The following is a 22,742-nucleotide window of genomic DNA, read 5'->3' as shown; positions in this document are numbered from 1 at the left end:
GGTTAGATAGGAGTTTTTGAGTTTGAATAGTTAATAGAGATTCATTTGAAGTTGATGATCTTTGTTTCACTTCTTTGAGCTTTTGTGTAGCTTTGAAAAAAGAGTTGCTTATTTGCTCAATTCTTGAATTTCCTGCAAAGTATTAGCAATACATTAGCTTGAGTTACATTAAAATATTAGAAGTAGAATTACAATCATGAACACTTTATAAAAATCACATCATTTGATACTTGAATTGATGTATCTCATTATTTGTCATCAAGTAAGATGGATTAATGAATGTTACTCTAGTTTTATTACAAATCATTTTTTCAAATTGGTATGCATGTTTAAGAACATCTGATAATCGTCATTTATCTTGACTTATGGACAATTTAGATAGATTTTTACAGTCGATTTCAATCTATTTGTCCAAAATATACTGTTAGGAAATAAGGGTGTAATTGTGTTTGATTAATAATGTGTAATAAGTCAATGAAAACTAGGAACGAGAAAAGCCCGCAATAAAGAAGATAAACTAAAAACACAAATATTTATGTGGTTTGGTCTAATTACACACACATCCACGGGTGGCGGATTCGAGAGCTCATTCTAAACGGCGACCGTACTCGAGCATGCCTTCTTTTGGCATGAGTGTGCCAAGTCGAGTACTTCATCAGCAACGTTCGTTTTAGCTTCGTTTTATCGAAATTGGTTATATGACCTACTGTTGAAAAGCTCTTGAAATAAGATATCACCTCCAACTTGAACCACCTTAAAATCACTTGTAGTTTGACAGATATCTGCATTTAAAGTCATCCCTATAAGATTTCGAGTCATAAATTAACAGATACTTTCACTTCATTTGTTATTCTTGTTAACCTCCTCTTTTTTTAAAATTATTTTTTTTTTTTTTTTAAGACTTCTTGTTTTTTTTTTTTTTTTGGACAAAAGATACTATTAACGAAAGACAGTATTACAACCTAAGTAGAGTAAAGAAACTAAGAAAATTACAACAAACCAACATAGCTACTAAACTTAAAACAAGAGATATTTGTGGTGATCAGCATGCTTGGGGGCCTTTGTGACATGGATGGATTTTGTAAAAGACTTCGTACATGTAATAACCTGCAAAAACACATTTTACCTGTGCTTCTTGAGGTCAAAGAACAACCGAGGGAAGTAAAACTAAGAATATGACATCGCCATTGAGGAGAAACTCGTGCATAGAGATGGTGTCGAAACTTTAATGGAAGTAGTGGAAGAAAGGAACTGCTACCAATAGAGGATTGCAAATCATGTGTAAGCGAGACTTGGAGCTCATAACTCAATGAGTAGTCCCAACGGCCTAAAGCCAAGTTAGATTGGGAACCCATACTCATTCTCCCCATGAAGGTCGCATGACCTATTGACATGATACCCATATTATTAGGCATCTTAGACTTCTCCTCCAAGGGAGAAAGCTTAAACTTGTTGGAGGGCTCTCGAAGTACCTCCTTCGGATATAGGTTAAACAAAGCAATGATAACCTAAACCATTGCTAAGCACAACAAAGACTTAAAAACAGAATTAACCATTGTTAATTCCAATGCATTCCTCCGTCCTTCCAAAACGGAGATTGCAACCCTCAAACAAGAACAAGTAACATACTCCTTACCAATCATCCAAAAAGATAAAATAGACGCAAATGGAGGGTCTTCAAAACTGAGACCGATCTCGTCTTCCATCTTTAAAGGTCTCAAAGTAAAACCTAAGAAATAACTTACTTTTAGACCAAAACTCCATTGAAACAATCCTTCTCCAACTTCATCTTAACCAAGACAGAAGAAGAAATAAACAACCAAACATAAACCTTGTCCCCCTGCAAATTATTTGCTTCTCCTAACACCCAAGGTAGCCTACTAGCCCACCCCCTAAAACCATAAACTTCTACATCCATCCACTTTGTCAACTTCATGAACCAGAGCAACCAAACTAAGACAAAGCTAAAACAAACCCAAGCAAGAAAACAACTACCACCAAATCTCAACAAAAGATCCCCTTCCATAATAACCATTATTACCAAACCAACTAAGGAAAGGAATTCGATTAAACACGAATAAAGCAAAGGAAATAAAGATGCAATTATACCTCTGCCCTAACACACAAAAGCAAGCACTACCAAAACAGAGAGATTGAAAAACACACTAAAACACCACCACTAACGGCCAAAGGAAAAACCAAGCAACCAAAACTAACACCAAGAAATCGTCAATGGCAACGCAGCAAGAACCACTTGTTGAACCCAACCTTGGTTACACGAGGAAACCCTAGTCTTAACTTCACCTTTACCGTCGGGAAATTAATTAACCAAAATCCTTTCGACGGCGGCATTAAGAATAGCCTTTGGTTCTTAAGTCGCTGAAATTAGCTGCAAAACACTTGACGAAATACCAGAAACCACTAACCCACCGAAGAAGACGCTCGGCGTTCCCCTGAAACTTTCACCTACGAACCTTAAAAAGCAAAATAAACCACTAGAGAAGGGAACTGACGGACAGACTAGGCTCGCCGGCGATGGCTAGGCAAAACTAGCCCAGTCGCCGACGAGCAGAGAGTGAGAAAAGGGAGCGCGGTGGAAGAATGTTAACATCCTCTTATATGTCCCACTGTTGTATTAATGATAATTCCATTTTTGAAAGATTCCTCTAAACTTGAGGCTATGGAAGAATGTTAGCTGAAAAAAAACACCACAACTACTAAACTTGACCTTGATGGTTTAATTTGTTGTCAATTTCCCCACAGTAGTGCATAGGATTATCAAACAGAAAAAATAATAAAATAAAATAAAATAAAATCTAGATTATGTATTTCTTTCATATTATTATTAGTGTATTTTATGATTTTTTAATCTGATAGAGTATAAAACATATTCATGGGCCTTAACCATCAGCTTAATCTTTTGGTTGAGTTGGTCATCTAACATGTTATCGGAACCAACGTGACATAGAGGTCACGGGTTCGAATCTCATCCACCCTTCCTTCAAAGTGGAATTAATTCGCATCAGGTATGGGTGGGCCTCAACCACCAGCTTAAGCAAGCATTTGGTTGAGTTGGTCATCTAACATAATCTATACACCAATTTGCAACAGGAGCCAAGAAAGGGTTGCAAACATACGTCAAAATGAAACATATGAAGTCATCACCTCCTTCTTTTAAGTTCTTCAAAATCATTTACATTGAAATCGTCATTATCACTTATACCATGCTTTTGCTTCCACTCATTTGTAATATTTGCATGTTCTCTATTTATCTTGTTTCCTTCATTGAAAATTAACTTGTTTTCATATGCTTTTGGAAGCAAAAACATGTCATGAATAGTTGCACATTTTTAATGTAAACTCCTTATTGCACATTTTTATATTGTATTGCTCCTTATTATAATTTTTTTTTTTTTTTGAGAGTATATATTGTATCATATAAAGTACATAGTATTTATTTAAGTTGGATTAAAAAAAATAGAAAAAAAACAACTAAAGACCAATATATATTAATAAATTCTAATTTATTTAACAATGTATTACAATACTCACTACAAGAAAAAAATTTATTTGCTGCTAATAATTTGCTGCGTTTTGTGCTATTCGCTGCAAATTAAAGCATGTTTTCCCTTCTTTTTAATTGAAATTATTAATTTGCAGGGGTGAAACATTAAATCCGCTGCAAATCATTCATCTTTCCTATACCCCCAAACCCTTATTCCTTTGTCATTTCATTACTCATTCAGTCATTCTCTCACCCTTCACCGCCGCTCTCTTTCCTCTTTCCTCACCAGATCGACTTCATCTTTCTCGGTCACCGTCATCCTCACCGGCGCTAACCGTCATCTTTGCCGCTAACGCTTCACATTCTCTCCACCACTGTCAACACTCTTCACCGTCACGTTCTACTATGATCCTTCAATTTGCTCCTTAGTCTATCTCTTATACATGGATCCAATTCAAGTAATCTCACGTTCTCTCTCTATTTAAAGATTTGAACATGTTTGTATTTAAATTCTAGGTTTAATTTGATGAATACAATTGTGCGATTATATTTAATTGATTTTAAAGTTGATTATTTTCAACATCATTATTAGATCTGTTGTTGTATATAATCTGATTTGATTTTTAAGCTTTTTTTGTATTGATTTTGATCTTAGTGTTGTTTATTGTCTTGAATTTGTGATTTGCCTAATATCGAAAAAAGCAATCTGATGTGAGAAAGACAGGAACAACTAGTACGATTTCCAGCCAATTCATCGCCCTGCTTTCGCTGATGTTTAGTCTTTAGCATCAATTCCTCCGCCTATCGTCACCGCTACTAACTCTTGGAATTTCCTCGTATCTAAGTCTAATTCTACTCTCATATTATGATTTATCTCTTTATTCTCTTGTTCAATTAATTGATTGAGGTTTTTGTATGATGAATTTTGAATTTTCTGGTGATTGTCTTATTTGATTAATGTTGGTTGATTGACATAATTTGTGTTGGTATATGAACTTTAGGATGAATGACGGAAACTATGTGATTTCTTTTGTTGTTGTGGATGTTTTTTGTTCACTGGGGGTTGGGAATTAGTTAATGCATATGAAGTTTGCCTTTTGTAATCTCTAAGTTCTCTAAGTTATGGCTGGGATATATAAAAGAAACTGTCTCCTTCTTGAAGTTGGGTGATTAACTGCAATTGCCCTTTTGTGTTACCTTTTGTGTTATAAGATAAATCAACTTTTAAAATTTGTGGGGATATTTTAGTTAGGAAATTAAGCTTCTAGTAATCTGTAAAAATTTATGAATACAAAGAGTTTTGAAATTATTAAGGAACAAAGTGTGGGATGGTGAATCTATCATATAGAAAAATCGCGTAAATTGGTTATAAAAGGTGGGTTACAAACGGCTGGGGTTGATTTATTATGTGCCTTATTACTATACTTTAGAGATTAGCCATGATATTTCTTCTTTGCTATGATATTTGCCATCATACGAAGCAAAAAAAAAAAAAAAAGTATAGTGGTGACTAGTTGACTAGTGCATGTATAAATTTTACTAGTTTGAGTTTTTTTTCCCCCCTTTTCTTTTCTAATATTTGGTGTATATATATAATTCTTGGATTTGTCTTATAAGTATCAAAAGCCAATTAAACAACTTCAGATTACCATCTACAGATAGTGCCCTGTGCATTTCAGCTTTGTGTTCTTGATTATGTTATTTGGCTAATGTCTCTTGCCTCTCCATCATAAAATCAATAGTTTGCTGATTATATGCTGTTTTAAGGATAGTTTTTTTAACATATTTAACTTGGGATATTTGCTAATTGTATGCAGGATAAAAGCACAAATTTTCAATTGACAATGTCAAATGATGATCAAGAATAATTGCTGGCAGCTCGACCCCATTGTTGTTGTTAGCTGCTTGACGCCACTACTATTGCGGCTGCTCTTTTATTATGCTAAGCTGTTGAAATGGCTGATGTATTGTAATTTTTTTTTTTTTTTGATAAAAGTGTAATTATACAGGCTTTTGTTAATGGGAATATTTAAGTTATATATATAAGCCTTTGAGTAGCAATTTAAAGTGCAATTTGGTATTTTTCTTTTTACTAGTGCAATTACGTCTTAAGAGTAGAAATTTTTTATACAGCAGATTATTAGCATATTAGACAAATAAAAATCCAACAATAACATATTTAATTATTTGCAAATCAAAATATTAATTTGCAGGGGTTTATGGAATTAACCGCTGCAAATGAATCTATTAATTTGCTCAATTATTAAATTTTTCTCTATCCACTAATAATATATCTCAATTATTAAATCCATCAAATTGTACAATGTATAAAATTAAGGTGGCTAACACACATGATATGAGCATCGCCATAGCTACCCATTTCCAAAGAGCTCTTTTAATTGTTGGCAACAAATTAGGGAAAATATGTCAACAAATAATTTTAGTGATATAAATGTCCAAAACACACTATTTTTAAGAGTTTAAAAAGAGGCAATTAACGTTAATGATGTTGGGTTTCGGTAAGTCTAACTCACCACGGAAATAAAACCCGAGCCCAAGGAAAAACTCACAATTAATATAACCAAAAGACATAAATAACAAGATTAGAGAAAAGACTAAATTACCCTTGATGCGTGCTTCGCTCGGCCAACGGAGCTCTTACTTGAGAAATCTAAGCCTCACAAGCGCAACGGCCTTCGACAATATCCACCCACAACACGACCCCGATCGGTCTCTTACTTGGAGGTTAGCCAAGTCGGACAAAAACACTACTCGAATAATTAATGAGATTAAAGGTTTTCTCTCGATAAAGTGTAGATGCCTTTTTGAGCTCTTACTCAAGTGAACAATCCCAAGGTATGCCTTAACTATTTATAAGGAGTGCTTCCTTGTGAATTCCTCTCATCTTTCAATGTGGGACTTTTTCTCAAAAAGATCCCACATGGAAAAAATGTTGAATTCAATTCCTAGTTAAATAAACCAAGGAATCACTAAGTAACAAGTATCACATGGTTAGGTGAGGACCACTTCCTCACTTTCTCCCCAAGGCAACTCACATCCAAGATGGGTTCAGTTGGGCTGCCACCCTTCGGTCCACGTCCATGACCCGTCACCCGAGTCCACGGCCCGCTGCCACATGGTATGCTGTCATCGTGCGCTGCCAACGTGGTGCGCTTCCCTAGCCTTTCGCGTGGCTAGGGTTTTTACTTGTTACTTGAAGCATTTTCCCGTCTCGCCAATTCCTAAATTTTGGCTCGACTTTTGAGATTCGGTTCCGACACTCTAAGCTCGGAATCCGACGTCTTTGTTCATAATACTCGAGTGACTCATTAATTCCTTTTGGATTAATTCGTCGTGTCGGATCGTTAGTTGCTTGGGTGTAACCCGAAGGGTTTAGTCAAGATTAAGCTGTAATATTAATTATACATTAATATTACTGATTGGAAGTAGCCTCCACCTAGGCATTCCGATCACTTGAACTTACTGAATAGTTAGCTTTCTAATAGCTCCGAACCCTCTATCGGAATAATAAACTTGTTCGAAGGACACCATTCCTTTCAATCTCCCACTTGTCCTTCCGAACAAGTGTGCTTTTAGTGTACAACCTTTGTCCTATGTCACTTAATGTCTCTTCACACTACTAAAATTCGGTCAAATTGCAACCGTTTTTCTACGACTGCCATCAAAACGGTCGCAAAATATGAAATTTACGACCGTCTTAAAAACGGTCGCAGATTTGCGACCGTTTTGCCCTTTTAAACCGTCGCAAGGGTATTTAAAATAATTCTACATTATAAAAATCTGTTGCGACCGTCAAAAACGGTCGTAAATTTTGTAAATTGCGACTGTTTAAGAAGTTTGCGACCGCCAAAACCGGTCGCAAAAAGCTTTTTTTTTATAAAAGAAATTCGGGTATAAAATGTTACCCATCTCACCCCAACCTTAATTTACTAAACTTCACGCCGCTCTTCTTTCTCTTTCCTCTCCTCTCTTCTTTCTCTTTCCTCTCCTCTCTTTCCTCTCTCCTCTGAATCTCTGATTTCTTTCCTCTCATCTCTCTCCTCTCTGTTTCTTCTCTTCTCTTCACCGGTTTCTGCCACAATTTTTCCTCCGCCACCATCTTTCCTCCGCCACAATCTTCACTGGCTCTCCTCCTCCTTAAAGGAGTTTGGCAGCGGCGATTTTATTGGCGAGTTTGGGTTCGTTTTTCTCAACAAGTACAATTAATGGTTTTTAAGGTGGAATTCGACCATGAAAAGTCTAGATCTAGACTTTTCATGGTCGAATTTGGCCTTATTAAACCAAATTTGAGGTAAAATTCTAAGTTTGAGGTATGTTTTCATTTTTTTGATTTATTTTTTGTTTCGTTTTTGGTTTATTTTCGTTTAGTTTTTGGTTAATTTTCGTTTCGTTTTTGGTTGTTTTGTTTGATTTTTGTTGTTTTTTTTTTTTTACCTGGTTTGTTTTATTGGGTTTGATTTTGTTTTCGTTGATTTTTAGGTTTGAATTTCGGGTAATGTTGGTTTAATTTCGTGGTTTAATTTTCATTAATTTTAAGGTTTGATATTCAAAGTGAAATTGTTTGATTTTTGTTATTTTTAGATTTATTTTTCGTTAATTTTAGTTGGTTTAATTGGGTTTTATTTTCATAAATTTTGTTGAGGGGTGGCTTTTATTGTGGCTGATTGGGGTTTTCACGGCAAAGGGATGGAAATTGTGGTGGTTGGGTGAGATTTAGGAGGTGGCTGGTGGTGTTTTAAGGTGGGTAAAGGTGTTTTAGGGTAGGTAAAAGTGATGGGGCTGGCTGCATTCACAAGAAAGTGGGTGCGGTTTTTTCTTTTTTTTTTTGTTTTTTTAAAAACTTTTTGCGACGACCTTAAGCGGTCGCTAATTTCCAGATTTGCGACCGCTTTGTATACCGGTTGCAATTACATAAATTTGCGACCGTCATCCAAGCAGTCGTTGAAAATATAAAAAACGGTCGCAAAAAATTTACGACCGTCAAACGGTCGTAATTTGTTTTTTTTTGCGACTATATGAATAACGACCGCCACGTTACGACCGTTGACAGTCACAATTAATTTCAGCTACCGTTTTTGCTATTTTCAACGAGCGTCAGAGGCGGTCGCAATTTGGCTAAATTTTAGTAGTGTCATGAACTATAAGGTAAGATTATTCGTCATCCTTATTACATCCAGAAGTGTTTCTCGAAATCCGAGTTAAACTGTCAATAAACAGATGATTTCTAAAATCCATCCGAGCACGGCCATGCATTTTCACAGTCTCGCTCTTCGAGAGGCCTTGTAAACAACAAAGGCATGTTCCCTATTGTTAGTAGGGGGACATTCCCAGTCTTATAATGTCAACTTCTCTTACTAAGAGGACCTAGCCGCCCGAGTGTTGCCGTTATAATCTCCATGTACGACAGACGTTCGACTAACATCAAAACGGACTAGTACTTAAACAAGAGAACTCACAATACCCATGGTCGAAGAAAGAGGTTCCGATAGCCATAATGAGAAGTATACTTATGACGATTTATAAATCTCTTAAAGTATTCTCATAGGTCGATCCAGTATGGTTCTAAACCAATACCTGTACAAATGATTTAAGACAATCATGTCCTTGTAGCACAAGAAACAGTGCTATAAATCAAACTACACACTAATCTCAAGCGGTCATTAATAATCGTCCATCATTTAAATGACCTCGATTAGGGATAATTTTCGATTATAATATTCAATGTTCACTTAATAGGTGTTTCTTTATCCAAGACTGGTCTTGATACCCTGTTTTGAATATTCTCATAATCGAATGGACTCAATATTTAATTCTAATCACAATTAAATAGAAACGGAGTAATAAAATTGCATGAAATTAAATTACTCCAAAACCTGAATGGTTCATCTTAGTGTCTTACATTAAAATGTTCAAAAATTAATTAAAACACTAAACAAAGAAATCAAAGCCAATCTCCAACGTGCCTAATTACCATTGCCTCAACGTGCTTGTTGTGCTTCACTTGAGGCAGAGGTTTAGTAAGTGGATCGGCTACAATGTCGTCCGTTCTAACTTTACAAATTATGATTTTACCCTCTGATTTCCATTCCCTTATCATGTGAAATCGCTGCTTAACATGTTTGACCTTCTGATGCTCCCTTTATTAATCCAAACTACCTCCTTAGCCGCTTCAGCAGCTGCCATAACTTTTAATCTGTGACTCTGATTGGGACGAAACCAACGCCTAATTAAAGATAAAACTCGGGGCTACAGATCCATAGGTTGTACGACTCGTGGTTCTTCCTAGAACTCCGGCTATGACCAAAACAAGTTGACGCATGTGCAGTATACGAGAATAAAAATCCGGGTTGACTTAAAGGAACTATGACTCGATTTTAGGCTTATTTATTAGTTCAAATTAATTAATTAATTAAACAAAGTCTTTAACTCTTAGTGTATGACCATTGGACTTTAAGTTCCTAAACTCAATTAAAGACTTAAACATGGTTTGAACCATTAATAAACTGATAAACTGATTAGTAGACTGTGAATTAGACTCGTCGTGATGACTCGAGCAAGAGAACTGGACTGTCGCTAAAACAACAGGACTGTCGCCACTGTTTAGAGCCTGTCGCCAGACGACAAAATTGTCGCCAGGCGACAGACACTAAACTGCAGCGCCACAGTCCAAATTTATGTGCCATTGCTGGAACATTAATCTGGACTGTTTCCAGTAATTTTTCTCTACATGGACATGCCTAAAGTCATACTAAGTCGAATTGATTAATTTATTAGCCTTTAATTAATTAATTAATTAGACAAAGTCCTTTTAGTCATTAGTCAATTTATTTAGTCTTAATCACAAGTCAAACAAACGGTTAACACATACATAATATATACAAGCAAGGGTGCACAAGTAGTTCACATAGTCACAATATGATGAGTTTGCAACCTAACCATGGCTCTAGTTCTCTAAAGGTCGAGGATATGGGTTAAGTCAAAAAGGTCCATGGTTAAGAATCCATATGCATTGCACACAAGCCTACCGGGAGGGTTGGAGCGAATGGACAGGATTCCGCGAGTGCGTGATGAAATCGGACTCGACTCCATGGTTTGGTGGATTCACAAACATTACACGTACCCAAATCTGAACTTTGCACATGATAGTGGGATATTCCATTGGGCAGGTGAAGCAGGAACCCCCAGAGGGTTATTTCCATATGTAGAACACATATGGGTTCAGAAAACTGAGAAAATAACTCAATCAATAAGCAAAATCGAGCCAACAACACTAGAAATGGTCAAAGCAAGAAGGCAGACCCCTGGCTCGGTATTGGAAGAACTTGGCGCCAGACTACAGGGACTGTCGCCGCAAAAAAGCTCCTGTCGCCAGGCGACAGAAAATTTTTACGGGCGACAAGCCCTGTTTTCTAGACGCTAGTTCCTACATGCCTTGGCAAGTTTCTGTGTTCTTCGAATTTTCCAGATTTCGCATCATCTTTTCGATTCTAGTCATGAAAGATATTTCTCAAATTTCCTACGTGTAAAATTCCTATGGATTGACTCATGGGGTACTCCCATGAGGACCTTTTAATGCATATGACAATAATGTTAATCAAATCACGCACATGAAATACTTAGAATTTTTCGAGTCTCATCCGCTCATTCTAAATAATTGCCAAAATTAAATAAATTTCAGGAATATAAATAGAAATCCTACCCAGTGGAGTCGCCAAAAACTGTAGGGAATATTTCAAGCATTATGATAACCCCAAACTTGAACCCCACTGTGATCATACACTAAAGTACGGTGGCGTTCCAAAGGGAAAGACAAAGAGCAAAAAGAGTCGCCAACAAGTTTTAGGAACTTGTAAACCCAAAAGACAATCCAAAGGACCGTCAACTACTCCATAAGGTCTTGAACCAAACAGGGTCCGGGGATGAGGGTACGAATCCAATCTACAAAAGAAAGGACCCGCCCTATAAAATAGGCCTCTACTTTGTTCTGCTCGTATTCATGTGCGCTTTTCGAATAACATACAAACATTATATTAAACCTACCCTGTTTATCTATGTTGGTTGAATATTAATGCACAAATAATACTATTATTGGCGATCACTTGACTTAAAATCACATTAGCCTAAACCAAATTAATAATTATCTTATTAAGCGTGATTTCAAGTACAAATTCCCTTTAAACCTGCATAAAAGGCGTGATCAAGCAATAACAATAATATATATCAAGCAACATAAGCATAATAACTAATAAACAATAACAACGATGATAATAACATGATATAATAAAGCTTAAATATAATAGCAAGATCCTAGGCATGATACTAACAAGATTAATAACAAATCCTAGCATGTCACTAAACAATAAAGATCAAAGCTTTAAACCTAACATGGTACTAACATGATATTAGAAAGGGGCAAAGGCATCCTAAACATGACACTAGAAAGCATAAAATAACATCCTAACATGATACTAGGAATCAAACAATAATAAACATGCTTTCTACATTGTGAAAGAAATAGAGAGTAAGCTAATCTACTTACTTTGAAGCCTCGTACCTCTTTCTAATAACAAAATACACAAGTTAGTAAACTTCAATGAAAATAATAAACAATAATTAAATAATTAAATTGAAATCAAATTAAATAAAGTTTAAACTAGTTTTGGACCAAACCCTCAGAAATTATCAACCTTTCACGTCTAGGGCGAAGGCAACTTCGAACTTGGCTAGGAGATTCAAGATCTTGTGAATGCGGAATATTTTATTTAAAAAGCTAGTTTGGAAAAAGAGAGAGAAAAAGAAGAAATTAAGGAAGAGTTAATGAGAATTGATCGAGAGAATTCATGATGAGAGTTGATGAAAGTTGATGAATTGATAGTTGATTGAGAGAATTGAGGAAGAATTGATGAATGATGAATGAAAACAGGGATTCGGACGCTATTTATAATGAAAATAATTTGGAGAATCATAGAATTTGATAAGGAATAAAACTCCACGCTGTCGCCAGGAATTAACTCTGTCGCGACGCGACAATGTCTGTCGCGAGGCGACAGGGTCTGTCGCGTGGCGACAGAGTCTGTCGCGTGGCGACAGACTTGTCGTTTGGCGACAGCCTGTATTAGCGCGTTTTTCTTCACGCGGAATCCGATCTTCAATCAACTTGATCTACGGAATCCGTACAGAAGATAAAATACGTATTTTTAAGATAACAAAACAATATTTTATTCCAAATAAAAATCTTTTAAAGATAATTAATTATTAAATCTAACAATATTAGAATTAAAAGGAACTTTCTAGAAACTTCTAGAAAACTATAATTAATCCTAATAATTTTAGGAATAATAATTAATATTGGGCCCTCCTCTAGATCATTGGGCCGTATTAAAATAAATAACTGGGCCCAGTTTAGTATTTTGGCCATAACTTCCTCAATATTCATCGGAATTGGGCTTATAATATATCGTTGGAAAGGTCTTATAAAGCCCCATCCAACTACACCATTATTGGACCCTTATCATGGACCAAAATAAACTGAATTGGACGTTTTTTATAAAATAGAGTGGGTTTTCGAAAACAGAAAGAAGGATTTTAATAAAAACTAACCGCAACACTTGACTTTTCACACTTTTACCTCATTCGATTATGTTTTGACGCAAAAGGTATTCATCACTGGGTTTGGTTTTGGGGAGACACAAATGGGTGTCTACAGAAGCCCCCACTTTGACTGAGTTTGAAGAAACTTAGGTTTCGAAAACGAAAGTCAAAGTAGCGACAGGGACGGAGAATGATTCAAAACGTTCTGCGATCCCAAATCATTCTTATAACGCCGATACCTGTAAAACAATCATTAGTTTAAACAGATAAAAGAGGTAAGAAACGCGTATCTTGCACCGTCGAGCACACGTCTCTGAACGTAACCGTTTTGCTGTTGCTTCATTTGTTGTTTGTGACAACACCCACAGTGCCTCGTGAACGCCATCGCTGAAGATAACCATATGTCGTCGCCTTCAGTATCCTTGGTGACAATCCTCCACAGTATTTCGGGAACATCGTCGAAAATAACTGTATGTCGTCATCTTCTAGGTTGTGGTCGTACGTCGCCAAGGCAGTGCATCGCCGCTATAGACAATCTCTTCTTTACCTTGAGGGACCGTCGAAGGTGACCTTGCTTCGCCATCTTCAAAATTTGTGACAACTCTCCACATACTAGGGAACGCTGTCTATCATTGCTGCTACATCTCGAGCTTTTCCTTGAATCATGGTGACAACCTTCCCAATCATAGCGAATGTCGTCGAAGACCGCCTCATCACGAACCGCTCCTCTCAAATATAGGTGACAACTTCCACAATCTTAGCGGGCATTGTCGAAGACCGCCTCATCACAAACCGCTCTTCTCAAATCTAGGTGACAACCTCCACAATCTTAGCGAATGTTGTCGAAGACCGCCTCATCACGAACCGCTCTTCTCAAATATAAGTGACAACTTCCACAATCTTAGCGGACATTGTCGAAGATTTCCCATCTCGTGCTATCTTCTCAAATCTAGGTGACAACTTCCACAATCTTAGCGGGCGTTGTCGAAGATTACTCATCTCGTGCTATCTTCTCAAATCAAGTGATAACCTTCACAATCTTAGCGAAAGCTATCAAAGACCGCTTTATCTTGAATCGTTCTTCTCAAATAATAACCTCCCCAATCATAGTGAAAGCTATTGAAGGTCACTTCATCTTGAACCGTCCTTCTCAAATCCAAGTGATAGACTCTTTTTAATCTTAAAGCCCCCTGTTGAAGGCTTCGTCATCTTGAATCTTCAAATCTTCTTCCATCCTAGGAAATCGTTGTGAACCGTTACTTTGGTGCTTGCGATGAGCCAATACTTAGGCTCTTTAAGCTAAGTGAGACGATATTTTGTCAGGTCGATCACTTATTGTGATTGTAATCGAGCCGATTACTAAATCATGTCAAATTGCTTAGAGGGGCTAACTGGCGTACCAAGGAACCCAAAATTGCTGTATAAGATCCATATGACCACATCATGAAGCCACGTGACCTGTCGCCGCACCGGCGCAAGCCAAAACCTTTTGTCGCCGCGATATCGTTCTGAACTTTCAATTTGGTCGTTTCCTTACAACCAAATCTGCTCAAATCTTTTGCAAATCAAGGCTCTTCATCTCCATATAATTTTGCTCAAACTTCTCTCATCTTGAAAGAATCTCATATATCTATACTCGCGGTTTTTCGAAAAAATCCGGAAACATTCTTGCTCGCTGGAATGTACCTGCATCTATATTTCAGACTATAGGACTTTGCTCATCTTTTATTATCTTAGGGTTGACCTAAGGCTTAGTGTTTCTTGACTCATTGACTTGTCATGACTCGACTCAAAGCGTTTGACACATGTGTAAGACTCCACTCGATGTGATATGACACAACATGACTCAAAAACAAAAATTTTCCGTCATTTTTGTGGAGGGTACCGACTTTCTCTTGAAAAAGAAAGACGCGAAAAAGAATCGAAGTGTTTGATGGTGCATGTTGAATGAGCTTAATCAAGTATATGCATTTGATACTATCCCTCAAGGTGCAAGGAGTAACCCATCCTAAACTATCTTAGTTGACTCGATTATGAAAGTATTTGGGTAACTTAGGCGCGGAGGCTAAGTACTTCATACTTTGATACAATGATGATTATAAGCGATGAGTGATGTGTGATATGACAAAGCATGCTTCAACGTTATGCTAAGACTTCATGGCAAAAGGTTCCTAAGGGAAGTATCTATTTGGTCATGTATCTGTGATGTGTGTGAAAGTGACACTAAAGTTAGGCTGCAAAGGCTAAGTGTATGGAAAAGTATTATTTGATAAGAGTCAAATAATGATGACTCTTAGGCTAGGTAAGCTAATGATGTAAGGATCAAGCCCCCAAGTCTAGCTCTAAGTAAATAGGGATGAGCATTGGAAATCCCTTGATATGATCATGGTGTAAGTGTGTGAATGTGAAAATGAATGCATTTTTATTATGGCCGCACCTCAATATGAGGTTGCCTACGTATCCGTTAGGAATCAGGCCAAACCTAGCTCTAGCCGAACCTCGCACAAGTGTGTGTATACCTCAAAAAGGTCTTTTAAGGGTTGTAACGTGGTTAGGCTAAAGTTTAGAGAAGAAGGGGATAAAGGCTCAAGACCCTAGATAAGCCCCCAAGGTGTGCAACCTTGCTTTTGAATCTTTTTTTATGCTTGAGTTTTCTCATTTTTGAGCTTTTTTTCTTTTTTGTTTTTGCTCTTCTTTTTTTGCTTTTTGCATTTTTTCATATTCGCATTTTTTTTATAAGTGTGGACAATCCCGATCATGCGGTCTATCACTCACTTGGCATTCATGTTTCTCAGGCACGGTACCGAGCACTCGATAAGAAACGCAATCTGAGACATGTTCTTATCAAAGATATTTTTATATCCAAGACATTGGAACACTTGCCCTTTTGTACACTTTTATTCATTTTTGCTTATTTTTATTTTACTCTTTTGAGATCACTCAAGCTTTCATATTTGGAACTTGCATAAGTTACACACCATCCCATCCCAAGGTTAGGTAGATATGGGTTGAAGAAAAAAGAGGTCTATCGTTAGACGAGGCTCAAAGTGGTTTATCAAGAAAAGGATTATATATTTAAAGGGTGAGAGATATGATATGGCTACAAGAGGTGCCTCAAATCATTGGTATACCTTGTGCTTAATTCGGCGTTTTTTTTCTTTTTTTTTTAATAATGCAATGATCATATGCAAGAAATTAAAATGCTCATTATATTAAAGGGGAACAAAATAAAAAACCTATGTAATAAATCTAAGGTAGACAAAGGGTGCCTATGCTAGACTTATGGGGGAAAGGTTTGAAAAAAGAAGAAGAAAGCATGAAATCTTAGTGAGAATCTTGCCTTGTGTTTTGTCTCATCATTACTCCTTTTTTTATTATTATTATTGTCAATCACATGACTCGAACTCGATTCAACATGCATAGATGGGAAGAGATCATGAAAGAATGAAGGGAATGATATGTATGGAGAAAGTATTATGTGGAGAGTGGGAAGATGATGGAGATGGAGAAATATGGAAGAAAGTATGTGGATAATAGGAAGAAGATGTAGATGAAGAAATATTGAAGAAATAGGAATAGAATGGACCCTCACTCAAATGACGGAAAAACGACTCATGCATGAACCTAAGACATGGTCATAGTGTGACAAACATGTTATGTGTGTGCTAAGACTAATGAGTGTAGGTGACATGTTAAGGCTTGTGTCATGACCATGTGGCTAGACTATGTGACTAAACTTAAGCACAGACTAAATTAAGACTTCACGTATGTGCATTAAACTGGACAGGCTGTGGTATTTTAGTCATAACTTTTAATCTGTGACTCTGATTGGGACGAAACCAACGCCTAATTAAAGATAAAACTCGGGGCTACAGATCCATAGGTTGTACGACTCGTGGTTCTTCCTAGAACTCCGGCTATGACCAAAACAAGTTGACGCATGTGCAGTATACGAGAATAAAAATCCGGGTTGACTTAAAGGAACTATGACTCGATTTTAGGCTTATTTATTAGTTCAAATTAATTAATTAATTAAACAAAGTCTTTAACTCTTAGTGTATGACCATTGGACTTTAAGTTCCTAAACTCAATTAAAGACTTAAACATGGTTTGAACCATTAATAAACTGATAAACTGATTAGTAGACTGTGAATTAGACTCGTCGTGATGACTCGAGCAAGAGAACTGGACTGTCGCTAAAACAACAGGACTGTCGCCACTGTTTAGAGCCTGTCGCCAGACGACAAAATTGTCGCCAGGCGACAGACACTAAACTGCAGCGCCACAGTCCAAATTTATGTGCCATTGCTGGAACATTAATCTGGACTGTTTCCAGTAATTTTTCTCTACATGGACATGCCTAAAGTCATACTAAGTCGAATTGATTAATTTATTAGCCTTTAATTAATTAATTAATTAGACAAAGTCCTTTTAGTCATTAGTCAATTTATTTAGTCTTAATCACAAGTCAAACAAACGGTTAACACATACATAATATATACAAGCAAGGGTGCACAAGTAGTTCACATAGTCACAATATGATGAGTTTGCAACCTAACCATGGCTCTAGTTCTCTAAAGGTCGAGGATATGGGTTAAGTCAAAAAGGTCCATGGTTAAGAATCCATATGCATTGCACACAAGCCTACCGGGAGGGTTGGAGCGAATGGACAGGATTCCGCGAGTGCGTGATGAAATCGGACTCGACTCCATGGTTTGGTGGATTCACAAACATTACACGTACCCAAATCTGAACTTTGCACATGATAGTGGGATATTCCATTGGGCAGGTGAAGCAGGAACCCCCAGAGGGTTATTTCCATATGTAGAACACATATGGGTTCAGAAAACTGAGAAAATAACTCAATCAATAAGCAAAATCGAGCCAACAACACTAGAAATGGTCAAAGCAAGAAGGCAGACCCCTGGCTCGGTATTGGAAGAACTTGGCGCCAGACTACAGGGACTGTCGCCGCAAAAAAGCTCCTGTCGCCAGGCGACAGAAAATTTTTACGGGCGACAAGCCCTGTTTTCTAGACGCTAGTTCCTACATGCCTTGGCAAGTTTCTGTGTTCTTCGAATTTTCCAGATTTCGCATCATCTTTTCGATTCTAGTCATGAAAGATATTTCTCAAATTTCCTACGTGTAAAATTCCTATGGATTGACTCATGGGGTACTCCCATGAGGACCTTTTAATGCATATGACAATAATGTTAATCAAATCACGCACATGAAATACTTAGAATTTTTCGAGTCTCATCCGCTCATTCTAAATAATTGCCAAAATTAAATAAATTTCAGGAATATAAATAGAAATCCTACCCAGTGGAGTCGCCAAAAACTGTAGGGAATATTTCAAGCATTATGATAACCCCAAACTTGAACCCCACTGTGATCATACACTAAAGTACGGTGGCGTTCCAAAGGGAAAGACAAAGAGCAAAAAGAGTCGCCAACAAGTTTTAGGAACTTGTAAACCCAAAAGACAATCCAAAGGACCGTCAACTACTCCATAAGGTCTTGAACCAAACAGGGTCCGGGGATGAGGGTACGAATCCAATCTACAAAAGAAAGGACCCGCCCTATAAAATAGGCCTCTACTTTGTTCTGCTCGTATTCATGTGCGCTTTTCGAATAACATACAAACATTATATTAAACCTACCCTGTTTATCTATGTTGGTTGAATATTAATGCACAAATAATACTATTATTGGCGATCACTTGACTTAAAATCACATTAGCCTAAACCAAATTAATAATTATCTTATTAAGCGTGATTTCAAGTACAAATTCCCTTTAAACCTGCATAAAAGGCGTGATCAAGCAATAACAATAATATATATCAAGCAACATAAGCATAATAACTAATAAACAATAACAACGATGATAATAACATGATATAATAAAGCTTAAATATAATAGCAAGATCCTAGGCATGATACTAACAAGATTAATAACAAATCCTAGCATGTCACTAAACAATAAAGATCAAAGCTTTAAACCTAACATGGTACTAACATGATATTAGAAAGGGGCAAAGGCATCCTAAACATGACACTAGAAAGCATAAAATAACATCCTAACATGATACTAGGAATCAAACAATAATAAACATGCTTTCTACATTGTGAAAGAAATAGAGAGTAAGCTAATCTACTTACTTTGAAGCCTCGTACCTCTTTCTAATAACAAAATACACAAGTTAGTAAACTTCAATGAAAATAATAAACAATAATTAAATAATTAAATTGAAATCAAATTAAATAAAGTTTAAACTAGTTTTGGACCAAACCCTCAGAAATTATCAACCTTTCACGTCTAGGGCGAAGGCAACTTCGAACTTGGCTAGGAGATTCAAGATCTTGTGAATGCGGAATATTTTATTTAAAAAGCTAGTTTGGAAAAAGAGAGAGAAAAAGAAGAAATTAAGGAAGAGTTAATGAGAATTGATCGAGAGAATTCATGATGAGAGTTGATGAAAGTTGATGAATTGATAGTTGATTGAGAGAATTGAGGAAGAATTGATGAATGATGAATGAAAACAGGGATTCGGACGCTATTTATAATGAAAATAATTTGGAGAATCATAGAATTTGATAAGGAATAAAACTCCACGCTGTCGCCAGGAATTAACTCTGTCGCGACGCGACAATGTCTGTCGCGAGGCGACAGGGTCTGTCGCGCGGCGACAGACTTGTCGTTTGGCGACAGCCTGTATTAGCGCGTTTTTCTTCACGCGGAATCCGATCTTCAATCAACTTGATCTACGGAATCCGTACAGAAGATAAAATACGTATTTTTAAGATAACAAAACAATATTTTATTCCAAATAAAAATCTTTTAAAGATAATTAATTATTAAATCTAACAATATTAGAATTAAAAGGAACTTTCTAGAAACTTCTAGAAAACTATAATTAATCCTAATAATTTTAGGAATAATAATTAATATTGGGCCCTCCTCTAGATCATTGGGCCGTATTAAAATAAATAACTGGGCCCAGTTTAGTATTTTGGCCATAACTTCCTCAATATTCATCGGAATTGGGCTTATAATATATCGTTGGAAAGGTCTTATAAAGCCCCATCCAACTACACCATTATTGGACCCTTATCATGGACCAAAATAAACTGAATTGGACGTTTTTTATAAAATAGAGTGGGTTTTCGAAAACAGAAAGAAGGATTTTAATAAAAACTAACCGCAACACTTGACTTTTCACACTTTTACCTCATTCGATTATGTTTTGACGCAAAAGGTATTCATCACTGGGTTTGGTTTTGGGGAGACACAAATGGGTGTCTACAGAAGCCCCCACTTTGACTGAGTTTGAAGAAACTTAGGTTTCGAAAACGAAAGTCAAAGTAGCGACAGGGACGGAGAATGATTCAAAACGTTCTGCGATCCCAAATCATTCTTATAACGCCGATACCTGTAAAACAATCATTAGTTTAAACAGATAAAAGAGGTAAGAAACGCGTATCTTGCACCGTCGAGCACACGTCTCTGAACGTAACCGTTTTGCTGTTGCTTCATTTGTTGTTTGTGACAACACCCACAGTGCCTCGTGAACGCCATCGCTGAAGATAACCATATGTCGTCGCCTTCAGTATCCTTGGTGACAATCCTCCACAGTATTTCGGGAACATCGTCGAAAATAACTGTATGTCGTCATCTTCTAGGTTGTGGTCGTACGTCGCCAAGGCAGTGCATCGCCGCTATAGACAATCTCTTCTTTACCTTGAGGGACCGTCGAAGGTGACCTTGCTTCGCCATCTTCAAAATTTGTGACAACTCTCCACATACTAGGGAACGCTGTCTATCATTGCTGCTACATCTCGAGCTTTTCCTTGAATCATGGTGACAACCTTCCCAATCATAGCGAATGTCGTCGAAGACCGCCTCATCACGAACCGCTCCTCTCAAATATAGGTGACAACTTCCACAATCTTAGCGGGCATTGTCGAAGACCGCCTCATCACGAACCGCTCTTCTCAAATCTAGGTGACAACCTCCACAATCTTAGCGAATGTTGTCGAAGACCGCCTCATCACGAACCGCTCTTCTCAAATATAAGTGACAACTTCCACAATCTTAGCGGACATTGTCGAAGATTTCCCATCTCGTGCTATCTTCTCAAATCTAGGTGACAACTTCCACAATCTTAGCGGGCGTTGTCGAAGATTACTCATCTCGTGCTATCTTCTCAAATCAAGTGATAACCTTCACAATCTTAGCGAAAGCTATCAAAGACCGCTTTATCTTGAATCGTTCTTCTCAAATAATAACCTCCCCAATCATAGTAAAAGCTATTGAAGGTCACTTCATCTTGAACCGTCCTTCTCAAATCCAAGTGATAGACTCTTTTTAATCTTAAAGCCCCCTGTTGAAGGCTTCGTCATCTTGAATCTTCAAATCTTCTTCCATCCTAGGAAATCGTTGTGAACCGTTACTTTGGTGCTTGCGATGAGCCAATACTTAGGCTCTTTAAGCTAAGTGAGACGATATTTTGTCAGGTCGATCACTTATTGTGATTGTAATCGAGCCGATTACTAAATCATGTCAAATTGCTTAGAGGGGCTAACTGGCGTACCAAGGAACCCAAAATTGCTGTATAAGATCCATATGACCACATCATGAAGCCACGTGACCTGTCGCCGCACCGGCGCAAGCCAAAACCTTTTGTCGCCGCGATATCGTTCTGAACTTTCAATTTGGTCGTTTCCTTACAACCAAATCTGCTCAAATCTTTTGCAAATCAAGGCTCTTCATCTCCATATAATTTTGCTCAAACTTCTCTCATCTTGAAAGAATCTCATATATCTATACTCGCGGTTTTTCGAAAAAATCCGGAAACATTCTTGCTCGCTGGAATGTACCTGCATCTATATTTCAGACTATAGGACTTTGCTCATCTTTTATTATCTTAGGGTTGACCTAAGGCTTAGTGTTTCTTGACTCATTGACTTGTCATGACTCGACTCAAAGCGTTTGACACATGTGTAAGACTCCACTCGATGTGATATGACACAACATGACTCAAAAACAAAAATTTTCCGTCATTTTTGTGGAGGGTACCGACTTTCTCTTGAAAAAGAAAGACGCGAAAAAGAATCGAAGTGTTTGATGGTGCATGTTGAATGAGCTTAATCAAGTATATGCATTTGATACTATCCCTCAAGGTGCAAGGAGTAACCCATCCTAAACTATCTTAGTTGACTCGATTATGAAAGTATTTGGGTAACTTAGGCGCGGAGGCTAAGTACTTCATACTTTGATACAATGATGATTATAAGCGATGAGTGATGTGTGATATGACAAAGCATGCTTCAACGTTATGCTAAGACTTCATGGCAAAAGGTTCCTAAGGGAAGTATCTATTTGGTCATGTATCTGTGATGTGTGTGAAAGTGACACTAAAGTTAGGCTGCAAAGGCTAAGTGTATGGAAAAGTATTATTTGATAAGAGTCAAATAATGATGACTCTTAGGCTAGGTAAGCTAATGATGTAAGGATCAAGCCCCCAAGTCTAGCTCTAAGTAAATAGGGATGAGCATTGGAAATCCCTTGATATGATCATGGTGTAAGTGTGTGAATGTGAAAATGAATGCATTTTTATTATGG

The 22,742-nt window shown here is 37.1% G+C and overlaps 1 long non-coding RNA gene across 1 annotated transcript; it reads left to right on the top strand.

Moving 5' to 3' along the window:
* Positions 1 to 3,650: 3,650 nt before the first annotated feature.
* On the top strand, positions 3,651 to 5,578 carry LOC145584843 (uncharacterized). The gene is made up of 2 exons (XR_014100428.1): positions 3,651 to 3,963; positions 5,323 to 5,578. It is a non-coding gene; the product is annotated as an uncharacterized LOC145584843 (long non-coding RNA).
* Positions 5,579 to 22,742: the final 17,164 nt, after the last annotated feature.

This window comes from Chenopodium album, chromosome 16 (assembly GCF_948465745.1).
Source record: "Chenopodium album chromosome 16, dcCheAlbu1.1, whole genome shotgun sequence".
Classification (NCBI taxonomy): Eukaryota; Viridiplantae; Streptophyta; class Magnoliopsida; order Caryophyllales; family Amaranthaceae; genus Chenopodium; species Chenopodium album.
The sequence above is the reverse complement of the archived record's forward strand: the minus strand, read 5'-3'. Positions and strand labels throughout refer to the sequence as shown.